A 15,966-nucleotide genomic window follows, 5' to 3' on the forward strand; every position below is an offset into this window, starting at 1 on the left:
CAATCGGGCAGCATCACCCCTTCTGTAGTGCCAGAAAGCTTTACACATTGAAAATTAAATAGGCTACAATCAATAGAATTGCATTGTATCCAACTAAGCCAGATTTTGCAATAAAATGTTAATTGTTTATTTTACTTCATTGTTTGTTCATTCATGTTACTTGTTCGTTTTAAGAGACCTGTCTTATTTTCTTTTGTATATTTAGTATTTAGAATTGCTCTTTAAAAAAGTGCTGTACAGATGTATGCGTTAATGCATACAAATATATGCATTAATGCAAATTTATTTTGAACAGCACAAATTTTATTGAAGTACAATTAATGCAGAGCGCATTTCCGTTTGTCCAATTTTCTTAAAGATATAAATAAATAAATATAAAAAAGGCACAATTAAAACCTTCAATGCAACACACATCTTTCACAACATCCTTTCTTTCATAAACCACCGTAAAATAGATAAATAAAAATCAATAATATGTGGTTTACTGGTGCACCAAGTCTCAAAGGAAGCACCAAAATCCGCCATGATGCACACATCCGGCAATTAAAACAGTCGGTGTGGAAACATAGCAAAAGTTCCGTTTGGTGTCCTGATGATTTACGTAATTTAAAACACCATAATTACTTTAAAACATTTACAAAAATATTTTGTCTTCATGCTCTATGTTGATTATGGTTTTACTAATAATAAACATGCATTTGCATAAAGAGTCTATGTGTTGATAGTAGTATTAATTGAAGGTACATTTGGAACAAATAAAAATGTGTGATCAAGCTACTCACAACTACTGGCTAATCTGCTATCCTCAGGAAGATCTTTACACATGCGTATTCACACACACACAATCCTTACACACACGTAATTACACAGAATAAAGCAAAAAAAAAAAAAAAAAATAGATAGGAGTGTCAACTAAGCCACACAGGAATACTGCCATTGGAATGGGCCAAACATCGAGTGAGATTGGCTCTGTCCTTTTCTGATGTGTCCAATTAACTCTTTCTGACTAAACACAGCTGAGGCCAAGGCAGACAAGAAGATACTAGATCACTCCATTTACCCTTTGTGCATTTGTGTGTGTGTGTGTGTGTGTGTGTGTGTGTGTGTGTGTGTGTGTGTGTGTGTGTGTGTGTGTGTGTGTGATAGCAGGTGTCTTCTCATCACGTTCTCATCTACCGATACAGTGTGGGGAATAAAGAGAAGCAGTAATCAGGTTTGAAACAGGACAAAGGAAATGGCGTGAAAAACCTCTGAGCAGTACTGGACCAAACACATACACACGAACACACACACCACACACACACACACACACACACGCACACACACACACACGCACACACACGCACACACACGCACAGCACTTGGCCAAAATGGCTATTTCTGTGCATTACAATATAACTACACTGTCTTATTCGTCTCTATTAAAGACCATTCTGATTAATTATGTATAGTGACTGGGCTATATCCACAAAGCTTAATTAAATTGTTGTTCTACCATTTTATTAAATGGTTAACATTATTTTGATATATAGAGCAGGTGTGTTTATCTATCTATCTATCTATCTATCTATCTATCTATCTATCTATCTATCTATCTATCTATCTATCTATCTATCTATCTATCTATCTATCTATCTATCCTTTTATAAAGGTAAAAGAAATTTTAACAGCTAATTCTCTTATTTCCTAATCTATTTCACACCCTTTTGTGTGGTTCTTTGTGGTCAAGAGTAATCTATTAAACTGGAATTCCTCCAGGAAATCCTGTACTGTCTCAGCAGGAATTAATTCATTGTGAATTTCTACATGCTAGCCCAAAAAATTTTACTCGAAATGGGAAAAGCTGCACACTGCATATCAACAACTCCCGTCCATATGCTCACAAAAAGTGTGCAGGTGTAGCACTTTACATTAGGCAAGGTGCTGAGCATTCTTTCCTTTAAACAAGAAAAAAGAAATCCATGTCGTGTACAAAAGATTGTAATTGTTTCAGTCAATGAAATGAACTGTGTCGGACAGGTAAAAGATGCAGCATGTAAAGCACCATGATTTTTAGCAAATAACTACAAAAATCTGTCTTACATTGACAAAAGAATGCTGCTCATACATTTATTGTTTCTGTCTAAACTATTATTATTATCTGATATTCAGTGATAGTATATAGATTCCAAGTTTATCCAGAGATGTTTTTGGGTAATTGTTAATGTGTGTGAGGCATGAAAAACTTTGCTCAAGTTATATATGACATACATTATGCAGGTTATTGTCTATTGCTATGTGTGTCTAAATGCTCCTCAGACATCGAACTCTTGAGAACATATTGATCTAGTCCCTACAGATCTCTCTCTCTCTCTCTCTCTCTCTCTCTCTCTCTCTCTCTCTCTCTCTCTCTCTCTCTCTCTCTCACGCTCTCTCTCTCTCTCAATGATACACAAACACACTACACACTACACACACCCACACACACACCCTGTCTGTATTGATTTCATTCCCACAGAGCATAGCTCTTGGTCCCTCGTTTTCCTCCAGCTTCGCTCTGTGTGTAATGAATTGCTATGCAATAGCTGGAGCATTTTGGGAACGCAGCCAAAACAATTTGTTATTTCATCACAAATAATTAATATTTGTTTCTTTTCCTGTTGTGCCGGAGCTCATTAATTATTTGGATAGTATAAAAAGGATAAATAACAAAGAGCTGAAGATCACTGTAGCAAAAACAATAAAACGGCAATCACTTACGCTTTGCTGACAGTGAAAAACAAAAATTATATTATTATTAATAACAATAATAATAATAATAATAATAATTATAATAATAATAATAAAGTCTATTTGCCAAGAAATTGTCTTTCCTAAACACCAATTCATTAGTTGGTCACAGTAGTATTGTGTACAGCAAAACCATAATGCAATGTCTCAGCTATAAATTGCCTAGAGACCTGCTGCTACTAGCTGAAGCTACACAACCCAAATTCCTGTCAGCGATTCTAGCATCATGTTTGAGTTCATGACTTTGGGCAATGCAATTCATTAATGCAAGAGGTTGTGACTGGTGGACCGATGCAGATCTAGCAAATTATTTTAGCTGATAGTACCATGTACATATTGTAGCAGTATTTAGAGGCTAAACTGAGAGGTTTGTAAGCATGGCCCAGCTCATATTATGCAGCAGATCCTCTACTGTTTATACGGTCATAGAATTAATGTTAATCATTTAGGTAAAGGCAACACGTTAGATCGTAGACTACAGGTTTAAATATGGTATGTCAGAAAAAGAAGCTTTTACAACATTTTATGGATATTTCTTTGCTGTTGAACTGATGACTTGGCTTGTTTAAGAAAATGTGTAGAAATACAGGTCTGTTTAAAGGTTCAGCATGTATGGTCAGACATGATTCAGTGCTGTATGGAGCGGACAGGGTTAAGGGCCTTGCTCAAGGGCCCAACTATGGCCGCATAGAAAGCAGTGCTGTGGCTTGACCCCATGACTTTCTGCTTAGTATCGCAGAACCTTAATCTCTGAGCCACTACTGCCTTAAGGTGGATGAACAGGTTGGGAAGACAACGACGGATAAACAGCTATGTTACTTCTCCCTATGTCAAATGCATTTGCCACTAGTCAAACATGGCAACAAGAAATGTATTTACTCACTATGAAATAAAACAAAAGCTTCAAGTTGTCTAATTTGTAGCCATTAACTAATCATTGAATGTTAATATACAAGTTATATATTACTATATATCAGTACAAGTTCTTGCAAAACTAACTTCTGTTCAGTTTTTGATTAAAGGATCAAAAAAACAATTGAGTTGTGCTTGTTTTTGGGGTGCCCTTGTTCAACTGTGGATTTCTTCGTCATGTCACATTCCAGTAATGGTTATTGGCTTATAATAAGAGTAGATACTCAGAGCAGACTAAAGTCCTCAACTGGATCTGTATACATATTTGTTTATTTTGAATATGCCTGTATTGCACACTGGATATGTCTATGTGTTCATACATGCTGGCATTCTCATCACCTCCGAGACCTTCTACGATTGAAAATTACTGCCAGTGTCATTTGATTCTCACACTACAAACCATAAATACCACATCTTAAGAAAGGACACAATATAAAAAGCGAAAGGACAGTCTCCATCTTTGTTTTCTATTTCAGTAGGATCGTTTACAGCCCAAAGTAAGTGTTACAGTATGCTATTAGAAAAGACACAGCGTGGGAGGTTATATTGATTTAGCAAGACATCTTTTAACAATCAAAGCAAAGTCTTGTACTCGCTATTTGTGAGTGTACATTGTGCATTCAAAAAAAAAAAGAAAAAGAGAAAGGAAGCAGATAAAAGAGCATGTAAGGGACGCCACATGTGTTCACCACCAAATGAGAGGTGGATGTAAGGGAGAGGGGAAAATGCCCAGAGCTGTACCCAAACACAAAAGGACAATTTGAATTTGTAATGTAAAGGACAATTTGAATTTGTAATGTTCCATCTGAATCCTTCTGAATTCTTTATAGCTTTACGAAGCAGATTAGACTAGCATGCAACACGGGCATGCTGAATAGAGCTGTTACTCCATTCATCGTTCATTCACAATGTAAATATACTCCTTTCACAGACACCCATGTCGTCACAGACAGTCAATCCATGGGCCAAACTGACCTAGAAACTCGAGTGAATGACAGATCGCCTACATCTCCTCTATTGGTTAAAAAGAGAGCGGAAAAAATACTGATTTGTACAGCCTGTAATTAGTTTTTGCTTTATCATGTGGCAAAAAAACATTATAAAAGCTGATTCCTCTGTAGTGAGTGGATGCACGAGATATTCAGTGACTGTTCTGAGATCGTCTAATGTTCTTAGATGCAATCTAATGTATGCAGATATCTAACAGGAATGTTTAAATAAGCAAAGGTGATGTAGCTGGATTTTGTTCAATTTCATAGAAGGAAATGTAATCACTAAAGCCATGTCCACACTAACACTAAAACACAAGTTTTTAGACGAAAACTTTTATGAATTAATGTAGACGTAGCCTAACCCACCTCAGAGTGTAACCTTCCGATCTTTTTTTAAGCAAATGTCTGGGAATTCACTCATTCATTTGCATTAATTCTTTTTTTTGGCCAGGATCACTGTGGATCCTGAGCCGCCGAGGAAAACTGAGCACAAAACGGCAGAATTGACACCACATGGAAAGCATTTTACTGGGTATTATGCATACTCACATTCACACGTTCACACCAGGGAAACTCAGTAAGCTGAGTTTAGGATTGACAGGAGACACTAGAGCTGTTAGGCTCCTCAATATACCATCATGCTTCCCTTCACATTTATCATATGAATTGTTATAGTCTGGCATGTGTGAGATTATATTAGACTCTCGGACTGTACAGTATTCATATAACTTGGTGTCTTAACCAAGGCCACAAACGAAATAGAATCCACATTCCAATGCAGGAAAAGCCAAGCCAAGCACAGACACCAGACTAAACCCATTGCCTGACATCATTCTCTCCGATGAACACTTCTCATTCTGTCTGTATTGCCTTGTTTTGCTTTGCTTTCAGAATATGATTAATGTTTCCTGTTTTTGTTTACCGGTTACCATAATGGTTTGCACTCTTTATCATTACCGGTGTGTAATGTTCATTTAAACACTCTGTATTCAAAACCCATAGAAGAATTGTGAAGTACATTTCCAAAGCCATCAAATTACAAAACCCCTTTAATTTCCTATTCTCGACACTTTGGGTCATTTGTTTATAATCTATTGCATATGTGGACCTTGTTTTGTCGATGTAGCACTCAACAGGAAAGATATATGAAAACGAAAGCTGTTTGTTTTTATTTTGCCTCCTTTTTGCTATTTTCAGATTTCCTTTAAACTCTTCACTTTACATTTTCCCTTCAACCAGGACACACTGTAACATTATGGTACAAAAGTGTGCATACAAAATGCTTCTTGGATAATGTGGAGTTGTACAATTGTTAGGTCATTCCTTTCCTCTGACCACCAGTGTAACTGAATTATTAGTCGTAGCCAGACGTGAGCTCTTTTGTCTCATATTGCACAAGGTAAGCAGTAAATAGTGGCTCGTGCCATGGCGGTCTGGCTGAGATATATGAATGCTGCAAGCGCTCCCCAGCAGCCCTGCTCAACCACATGTAGCAAATGTTAATGAGAGTTCCCAAATGCCAGGCCACTCTGGAGACTTCGCCATTAACTGCCTGCTCTGATAAATAATACAGTGGGATGCAACGACTGCCATGGACACATGCGGCACATGGGGGGCATGAGAAAGTGCAATGGGGTTGAATAATGTATAACGGCTTGAATTTCTCTAAACCTCATCATCAGTGATACATCTCTTAGTTGCTGTTTCCAGTTTGCCTTGTTGCTCATTTAACTGTCAAGAAGTTTATAAAAAAGTGTTGTCCAGGACAATCTGATGGGTTGAGTTGAGTCTGGCTTTATTTCTGCATCAAAAAGACAATGCAATACTAATCGCAATCTTTTTATTCTCATTTCAGTCCTATTGTTACTGCTATATGTACTCGTGCAGGATAAACCTAATGTGATGTAAAAGGGAAACGTACACCATGAAACCAAAAAATGGAATTACTGTGAGGAGAGAACTTAAAATGAGTTACGATTCGTCATAAAGAGAAGGCAAAAATACAAGACGAGAACAAAACAACAGCAACAAACAAACGCATAAACAACGACATGGTTTATTTCCAATTTGAGTTGATTTAGGAAAACATAAATAAACACTAAAAAGTAACAAGGGTGTAAAGCAAGCTGTAAAAATCCATCACTCTGGCTGTGTAGTGGATGTGGGGTGATGGAAAAGACAGAGACCATGCTCCTGATCAACAAAATGTTGTTAGTTTGCTATTAGAAACTTTTTTTTCATGCTGGATCAGGAAAGCAATGTGAACTGGCTTTATTGCATGAGATGAAACCCGGATTTTATGGTAATTATTTCGAAGCAGTGTGGGATTTAGTGAGTTGTTAAATTGAAAATCAAGCCATCGTTGGAAGCAGTAAAACTGTCATCTTATTTTCACTGGAATACTACAGTACATCATTGTATTATGGAAATGTTGTAATTATGTTTCGATTGCAAACATGAAGATTCTTGGTGCAAACACAGGAGCTGCATCTGGACTTGAACTACTGAGGTGCTTTTTTTTTTTAATACACCAAGTTAAATGCTTTCAGACCAGAAACTCTTAATCCATGCTAAATTAGTTTTTAATTAGTTGAATTCAGACTTTAGCATACATGGCCATTTTTTTTTAACAAATTTATTTATTGTTTACTGTTCAATGCCTTAGCGATCTAGAGGTTTTAGTGATTAAAGTAAAATGGCACTACGACCTAATCCTCCAACAATATGCTTTTTTTACCAGAGAGCATAGAGAGAAAGAAAAAAGATAGAACAGATCACAACCCTAGAGGACTGTATATACAGTGCAACCTCGATACTCTTTGGGGTTACGTTCTATGACCCCTCGCGAGTAACAAAAAATCCTTTTGATGGTTCCTTTTTCAAGAGGAATTGTACACGTAAACTCAACAAAAATTGTGAATTACTTGTCATAAATGTTTTATTTACTACTTTAAATGAATAATGCAATAATGAAATAGTTTTTCAAACATTTTTAAGTACAAACTCTGTTTTGAAATGTTACTCCAACTTTCGAGCCACTCTTGTGGCTTCTCGCAAACTACCAGATTTTTGGCGAGTTACTCTTAGTCCGTTTCCAAATGAAAAGTCGCGAACTATTGACCTCGCGAGTATTGAGGTTTCACTATATATTTTTCTATTAACTTTAATATGCACGTTTAGAGCTTTGATACCAGAGGAAGCGATATCAGAAGAATTTGTTTAATAGAAGAAAGCAAAACAGGAGCTGATTTCAGCAACATAGTCAAGGATTTCACAAAAAAAAAATAAAGTAAAAAAAAAACCTAAGGTGACACACATTACCTTATGATTTATAGCCATCTGGCATTTAAAAGCAAATGCCTAGAAAACAAAAATATTTTAATGTCTGGAAAATTCATTTACAGCATGTTGCAGACACCTTTATCCAGGGTGATCTACATATATCTTATCTATACATACTGAACAGTTGAGGGTTAAGAGTCTTGTTCAAGGGCCTAGGAGTGGCAGCTTGGTGTTGCTGGGATTCAAACATTCAAAGTAGAATTCCAGCATCTTAACCACTCATTCACCATTGCCCTAGCCCAGTAAAAAAATTAAATAAATGGACTTGACCCAGGACTGGAAATATAACTTAAGAATCATATGATTATCAACAGATGAAAACACAGAGCAAAAAGGGTATTCTTTTTCTTTGAAAGAGTGCCAGGAAGCTTTTCACTGTGACTGGGCTCATGAAAATAAAAATTTGTGAATGTACAACATTCATCTTTCATTATTTCATCCTAAGTAACTGGCCAGTCTGGCCGGAACCAACAAAACTCATTAGAAATGATTTTGCACCGGTACAAGCGTGGATACTCTTGAATATTTGGCTTGACTCTGCGATGGATGTGTTGGTGTGCATGCGAGATCATCAGACAGGTGAGAGTGTCATGCTGTGTGCTCATACATTTTTAGGATGAACTCGATTTCACAGGTTAGTGCAAGACAAACCTTGTGTCTGGGATGCTGGGGGATCTGTCAGTGCTCTTATTATAGGCATATTTCCTTTCTCAGTCTATTTAGAATGAGTGTTATGGCTGACAGGCTTGAGATTCTACTTGCAGGTGGTGAGTAAAGGAATGACTCCATTCAGAAAGCATGGTTGCTCATAACTTTACACCAGGAGCAACAACAACAAAAAATACTTGCACCCTGAACACGAGTCAGTGTAAATCTTGAATCTTTTTAACAAATGGATTTGCTCTTTATCCCAAGATCCCAGCGGAGACACTGTAGGTAAGATTAAAAAACGCTGTTTTTCACACTTTCAGGCATAATTATTTATGAAAATTGTAAATGTTGCATATGAACCTGGCATACAAGATTAATTGATTAGCTAAAGCCCTGTAGATGTAGCACTCGAGGGTGGATTGTGGACGTAGTAAGTGGAAGACAGGATGGTAAACTGGAAGTGCCTAATCACATATTTCGATTGTTGTTCTAAACTTTATTAGCCAGTTTTGCGTGTGATCCAAACATTAGGCGAAAATTAGCATCATGTGTGATGCTAGGAGCTTTATAGCAGTGCTGCAGGTGCACAGTTTTCCCCACAGAATCCCAAATGACAAGCAGTATCATAAAATACCTGCTTCCCCTGAATAGCTCCATCAAGATCTAATATTCCTGCAGATTATGTCATAAATTACAAAAAAATAAATAAATAAATAAAATAAAATGAATAAAGAAACAAAACATAACAACACAGTGCTGGCAGTAAAAAACACACATCTGGAAAGTCTAAAGCTACAAACAACACGTGATGCTAATTTACACCTGGTTTTCCACAGAATTCAGTTTTTTTTCCAACTTCCATCATGGAAGTTTTTTATTATTCATTCATCTGGATATTTCTTATTCAAACTTTGGTGAAAGTATATTTTAAATAAACCTGGTCTTTTATAATACTGCATGTAAATTGTGATTTTGTCATGCAGATCTGGCAACCATTGTGATAGCAGCTACATCAATAACTTATACAAGATTTATTTTTCGCACTATATGTGCGAGTCACCACACACTGAATATGCTTTTGTGGCAGTGATGATAATTTAAGTATTCTAGAAGATGTAATTGAGCACAATAACAATGAAATACAATCTAATTGCATTTTTTTCCCATTTATCTTAATAGATGCAAAGCTATAATTAAACTTTGATAGTAGCCATTTTAATGCTGCAATTACTGTTGTTCAGATATGATTCTTTATTTGATAAGAAATTAATTCATAAAAAAAGATCTTTACTAAACTTGCAATTCCACTTTAGTTCTAAGCGTTTAGATTGTACTGTGCTTGATCATTTCAACCACACAAGTGTATAGGATTTTGAATAGGTCTTTGGATGAGGTCGCATTAAATATTCCCTTCACTTGAACCAAGAGACCCGAAGGTGTTCCAGCATGACAATGCACCTGTGTACAAAGCCAGCTCCATGAAGATATGATTTACATGGTTTGGAGTGGCCTTCTATAGAACTCTGATCTCAACCCTACTAAATACCTTTGGAATGACTTGGAACACTGACTGCACCCCAGGCCTCCTTAACCTACATCAGTATCTGACTTAAACACAAATCTCTAGAACCATACTCCAAAATCTATCTTCTTCCCAGAAGAGTGGAGGTTATAATTGCAGAAAATGGGGACTAAATGTGGAATGAGATGTTCAAAAAACCTGCATAATTCTTGTGATCAGGTGTCCAACTTTTGCCAAACATTTGGACGAATTATATCTAGTAGTAGTTTAGCTTTTAGTGTGTTACTGTACAAAATGTTGTGACTATAAATTCAAGACTGTCTATGATTTGACTTGAGTAAAACTTGTAACACTCATTAATATGCTTAGATTGTTCTTTCTGAAGAAGCATGTGCCAATAAATAATGTAAAAAATATGTAAAGGTGCAGCAACTGCATAATCTGCAGCATTCACTCTGCTGTTATATTTCAGCAGCATCTGCTAACAAAAACACACCTAATACTGGCCAGACTGTACAGCACACACTCACATCAGGCATTCATCACCATTCACGTGTGTGATGACCACCCCCAGGAGCTTTTAATATTTAATGTAAAGATTAATCAGCCCACTCATTATTTTAATCGTTCTTCCTTTATCCGAGCTGCCAGAGTTATGGATTACCCCCCACAGACCCCAACAACAGCTCCCTGGATGGGGATTTATGGGTATTTTTGGATCAGTTAGCCTCCAGTCATATTTCACCATTTTCTGATGAGCCATTAAAATGTCCTGGGTGATTAAACAAAGGCGCCAAGATCAGGTCCTGCCTCCTTTTTATGGGCAAAAAAGCATGCTAGGAGGGCTCTCTTTACATAGTGATTAACATGTCCTCTAACAAATCACACATGGTGAACATGTCCTAAAACTAACTACAAGATATTTTGCACATTCACTGTAGATATTATTGGCAGAATTTGCTGAGTAATAAAGCAGTATGATAACTAAGTAACAACAACATATCAATGAATTGCCAGGTATGCACCAGTTTAAGCACTAGTATGTTATGATCTGTAAAACCTGTTCAAGTTGGCATGTTTTCTTCCTGTTGGAGTGTTCTCTCTTCCTGTCTCATTCCTGCCTCTATCCTAAAGTGATTGAGTGGCCATCTGATGAAGAGTGTGTTGGAAGCGAAACATGCCCCACACACACACACACACACACACACACACACACACACACACACACACACACACACACACACACACACACACACACACACACACCTATAAGGTCAGTCCTTCCACCACCCCTTTTCATTTAATTGCTCTTCCTTGGCCGTGGTTCTTTGTGGGCGAAGTGGAGAGTGCAAGTTGCCGATTACATAATCCCGTTTTACAGAGGTCCATCCATCACCCTCCTTTCATTTTATTGGAGCCAAATTCCAGCGAGTGCTGGGAGTGGAAACAAATTTCAGCAGCCTAGCATATCTGTTTAGTTTGCAGAAAGCAAAAGGGAATGTGGACACACAGAGAGAGAGAGAGAGAGAGAGAGAGAGAGGGGGGGGGGGGGGAGGAGAGAGAGAGAGAGAGAGAGAGAGAGAGAGAGAGAGAGAGAGAGAGAGAGAGAAAGAGAGAGAGAAAGAAAGAGAGAAAAAAATAGAGACAGGATGAAAGATTCTTCTCTGGGTTCTGTCCGGTACGGGTCTGATGGTGATGCATGGTTATAGACCATCTGCACTCAGAGACGCTAAATTTATGATTATAGCGAGAGAGCTAAAAGGCTGTCCATTACGGTAACATAGAGGCCTCAGAAAAGAGTCCCTCATAAAGCCTGGCTTAGACTCAGCACTAAAACCCACACAATGTATGTAGCATTAAGCAAATTTACATGCCACTGCAATATGTCAATCATGAGATTCATGACAGGCACGTAGTAAAGCTGTAACACCCACTTTTACCACCTATACCTCAGAATCTGTTTGTGTTCGAGGCCACAAAAGAAAGTGTGCATGTGCGTTTGTGTGTGTGTGTGTGTGTGTGTGTGTGTGTGTGTGTGTGTTCATCTGTGAGTTTCCCATTACCAAGCAGTGCTGTGCTCTCTCAAGGGGAGCTGTGAGTTGTGGCAACTGGATGGAGCTCCGGCTGCGGCTGAGAGATGATTGGTGGACATAAAGCAGGGTCGTTCTGCTGACAATAGCGGAAAGACAATGAACTGAAGATGCATTCACACCTCGGATGGCTGTTGCTTTATTGATTCTTAAATGGCACCGCTGTCCAAATGGCTTGCAAGCCTTTTTGTGCCCTGACATCTCCACTGTGCATTGTTCAATTAGTTTTAGTGTCCCTGCACAGCTGCTGCTGATGTTGCCTTTGCTATGCACATGCTTCCAGCAAAACATAATTATTGCGATAGATGAGCAAAGGAAGAGCAGTTAGGTAGCAACACAACCACGCTTTTGTTTGTGATGCAGTAAGGATTTGGCATTTTACACTGAATCAATGCAAAGTCGGACTATTACAAAGTGTTTCTTGCCGTATTTGTTTTTGTTTATTTATATATAAAAAGTGATAGTTGTTAAGTCTGATTTGAGACAGACTTAATGCCAGTGAATAATTCTCAATATATGCACATCTGTGACCACATTGCCCTAATTGAATTATGTATTAATGTGCTGGGATTCAGATCAATATAAGCATTACACTCAAGTCTTCATTTTGAAGCCACTGAGCATCACAAGAACTTTGAGCACTGATTCAGACTGTAATTAATATCCACAGTCTACTACAGTGGCTCAGGACAGTTTTCATAAATAGATCTGCAATTTACACACCAATTACTACACACTTCAACAATGTAATAAAAATGAATGAACATTCGGTGCCACCCAGATGAAAATGGGTTCCTTTTTGAGTCTGGTTCCTCTCAAAATTACTTCCTCATACCATCTCAGGGAGTTTTTCCTTGCCACAGTTGCCACTTGCCTTGCTCATCAGGGATAAACAATTATAAGGACCTAACTTATAGGCAATATTCTTTTATAACTTTTATAACTTACACATTCTTTTATATAACCTTATTATGGCTTTATCAGTGTAAAGCTGCTTTGAGACAAGGTCCATTGTAAAAAAAAAAAAAAAGCACTATACAAATAAAATGTTTATTGAATTGAATTCTGTCTATAAGACATAGCACTTATTGCTTCCTACACACAGATTACATTGTATGGCAAATGTTTTGGGAAACTGTTAATAGTGGCAGCTGTAGAAGTAGTAGTTATAAACAATTTTCAGAAACATGGATTTAATCATAGAGATTTTGTCATCTATTGTATTTTGTTCTTTTTTTAAGGCCACTTATACACATGATATAAAAAAACACTACAACACATGCCCTCTTGTGGCTTAGTGCTTTAAATTTATGCTCTGTAGAGAACAAAAGACACCACACTCCTGACACTATAGATCTTCACACAGCATTTTTTGTTTTTTCAAACATTATAACATATCAAATGTACAAACATTTCATAGTCACTTAACTTGGCACCACTGTAAGCAAGTGCAGTAATTTATATATATATATATATATATATATATATATATATATATATATATATATATATATATATATATATATAAACTTTGTCCCACATTAAATTACTGCACAAAATCTGCACAAAATCTCTATGATTAAATCCATGTATTCTTGGGTCAAGACAAAACGGATGATGACAATGCAATTCACAAAATCTTTAAATGTAATGGAAATGTGTGCTGTGTCCAGTCAACCAGCTCTATACTTTCAGTATCACATTAAATGGACTCCATTTGGGAAATACATTTTAAATAGCCTGTGTTAAGCGAGTCACATTTATGGAACACTTACTATCATAAACTACATGATCCAAAAAAGAGGGCTTCAAAGCTATCACAAATGTGACATTCACACACTTTTGACTTAATCTCTTATTTGATCTTATTGTACACATTGACTTCTGGATTCTCAAATCTGACTGGCCAGAGAAGGTTTTGAATAAATGTTCTGTAACAGCATAGCTTTTACAGTAAGGTCTACTGACAGGCACATCTCAGGGATTTACCTGGACATGTAAATAAACACAATCAATATTAAGCTTTAACTTTTTGAGAATTGCCTTTTTTTTTCTATTCATTAAAACAAACAGGACAGTGAATATAAAAATGGCATGAGTCAAATTTTGCATGATTAAAGTGTTATCATTTGACTTGTAAGCAGCTGAGTAGCCTATCATGTAGTATAAAATGCAAATGATGGGGCTTTAGTATTAAAAGGAGCTTAAAAGGTTTAACAATTATAAAGAAAAAGAGGAGAGCAAAGGCAATTTTTGACTTTTCTCCGAAATTTCTATCAGCAGTATGTTTATAGTATTATAACACATCAATCAAAAAGCAAGTAAAGATCATATGCACTTAAATAGTCAAGTCATGAATAGTAAGGTCAATTTCCGCAAAAGAACGAATATAAAGTGTGACAAATTGTGCACAATGCAACACTTTAACACTTCCTTTATACAAAGAGCTCTTATGAACTTTCCATAGCAGCTCAAACTTCATGTGATTTCCGAGTCATGTTGTCTTACTTATAGTATTTTCAGAGTAATTTGTTTACCAAGCTGAATGTGTGGTCTAAGCTAAATAATTAACGATTCTTTTTCTCCAGTAATTGGTTTTGCACAGCCGCCAAATAACACTCTAATGTGAGCTGCCTCTCTAAGCACCGAGTCTAATTTCAGATGTTTGGTGCAAATCTGTCAGAGTTATAGGCTTAACACATGCATTATAAGCCCACACAGGGATCGGATAATATGCGGAGTAATTGATTTCACAATTCATTTTCACAATTACAAAGCCATAAAATCTATACACCTCAAGAATAATCAACAATTATTTTGAACTTTAGTTGTTCCTTTTCTTTACTTCACTGGGTAACACTTGCTTACTTTTCAACTGCTTTGTCAGGGAGAAACTACTGATGCACTCAAAAGGTTTCAGTTTCATTTATTTATAGTTAAAGTAGAATGTGTACCAATCTCAGGCATTTTAATAACCAAATGTGTAAATTAAGAAAAAAAATTTCATAATTCCTCTGTGAATTATTTATGTTTTTTGTTTCATTTTAATAAGTGTGATTATGGTAAAAAAAAAAAAATCTCTTTAATTTGACATGCATTGACTGTAGCATAATATGTGCATGAAATCGAAATCATGATTGAGTTTGCTTGTCTTCCTAATATTTACACAAGAAAAAATACACTGTCCAAAATAAATCAAACTGAATCTCTACTTCTGCCTTTTCACAAGGCCATTTCTAGATTAGCTGATCCTAAGGCGATCTAAAGCGAAGCCTTTTGGGCCAGTTTCAGAAGTTGTTAATCCTCTGCTCCTTCGTCTCAACGAGGGAAGTGCTGAAGTCAGCAGACATCCTTGTGTTTGAATGAGCCTTTCAGATAAATCGATAAGTCTGCCCCCCCCCCCTTTTTTTTTTTTCTTATCCATTTTTCTCCTCTATTCCACACATTGCTCTGATACAGAGGTGGAAGATTGGGTGTGTGAACACCTAGGGGGATTGGGGGAGGGATGGGGGGGAGTTTGGAGGGGTTAGGAGGGCATTTCTGCTAAACTAAATGGCAAATTGTGTCCTGACAACTGAAGGATATCAACTGAGGATAACCAGTATTCCAAACGGATGTCCTGGAGGTGAAGGTGTCTGTCATGGCTGTGGGCTCAGTACTGATGTAAGACAGGGGAGATGGGTGCCAT

At 36.9% G+C, this 15,966-nt stretch overlaps 1 protein-coding gene across 5 annotated transcripts in view; it reads right to left on the reverse strand.

Annotated features, from left to right (window-relative positions):
* The window catches only part of rbfox3a (RNA binding fox-1 homolog 3a), a 340,119-nt gene that overhangs the window by 180,255 nt on the left and 143,898 nt on the right, over positions 1–15,966 (reverse strand). The window lies entirely within an intron of this gene.

This window comes from Silurus aristotelis (assembly GCF_946808225.1).
Source record: "Silurus aristotelis genome assembly, chromosome: 12".
Taxonomy (NCBI): Eukaryota; Metazoa; Chordata; class Actinopteri; order Siluriformes; family Siluridae; genus Silurus; species Silurus aristotelis.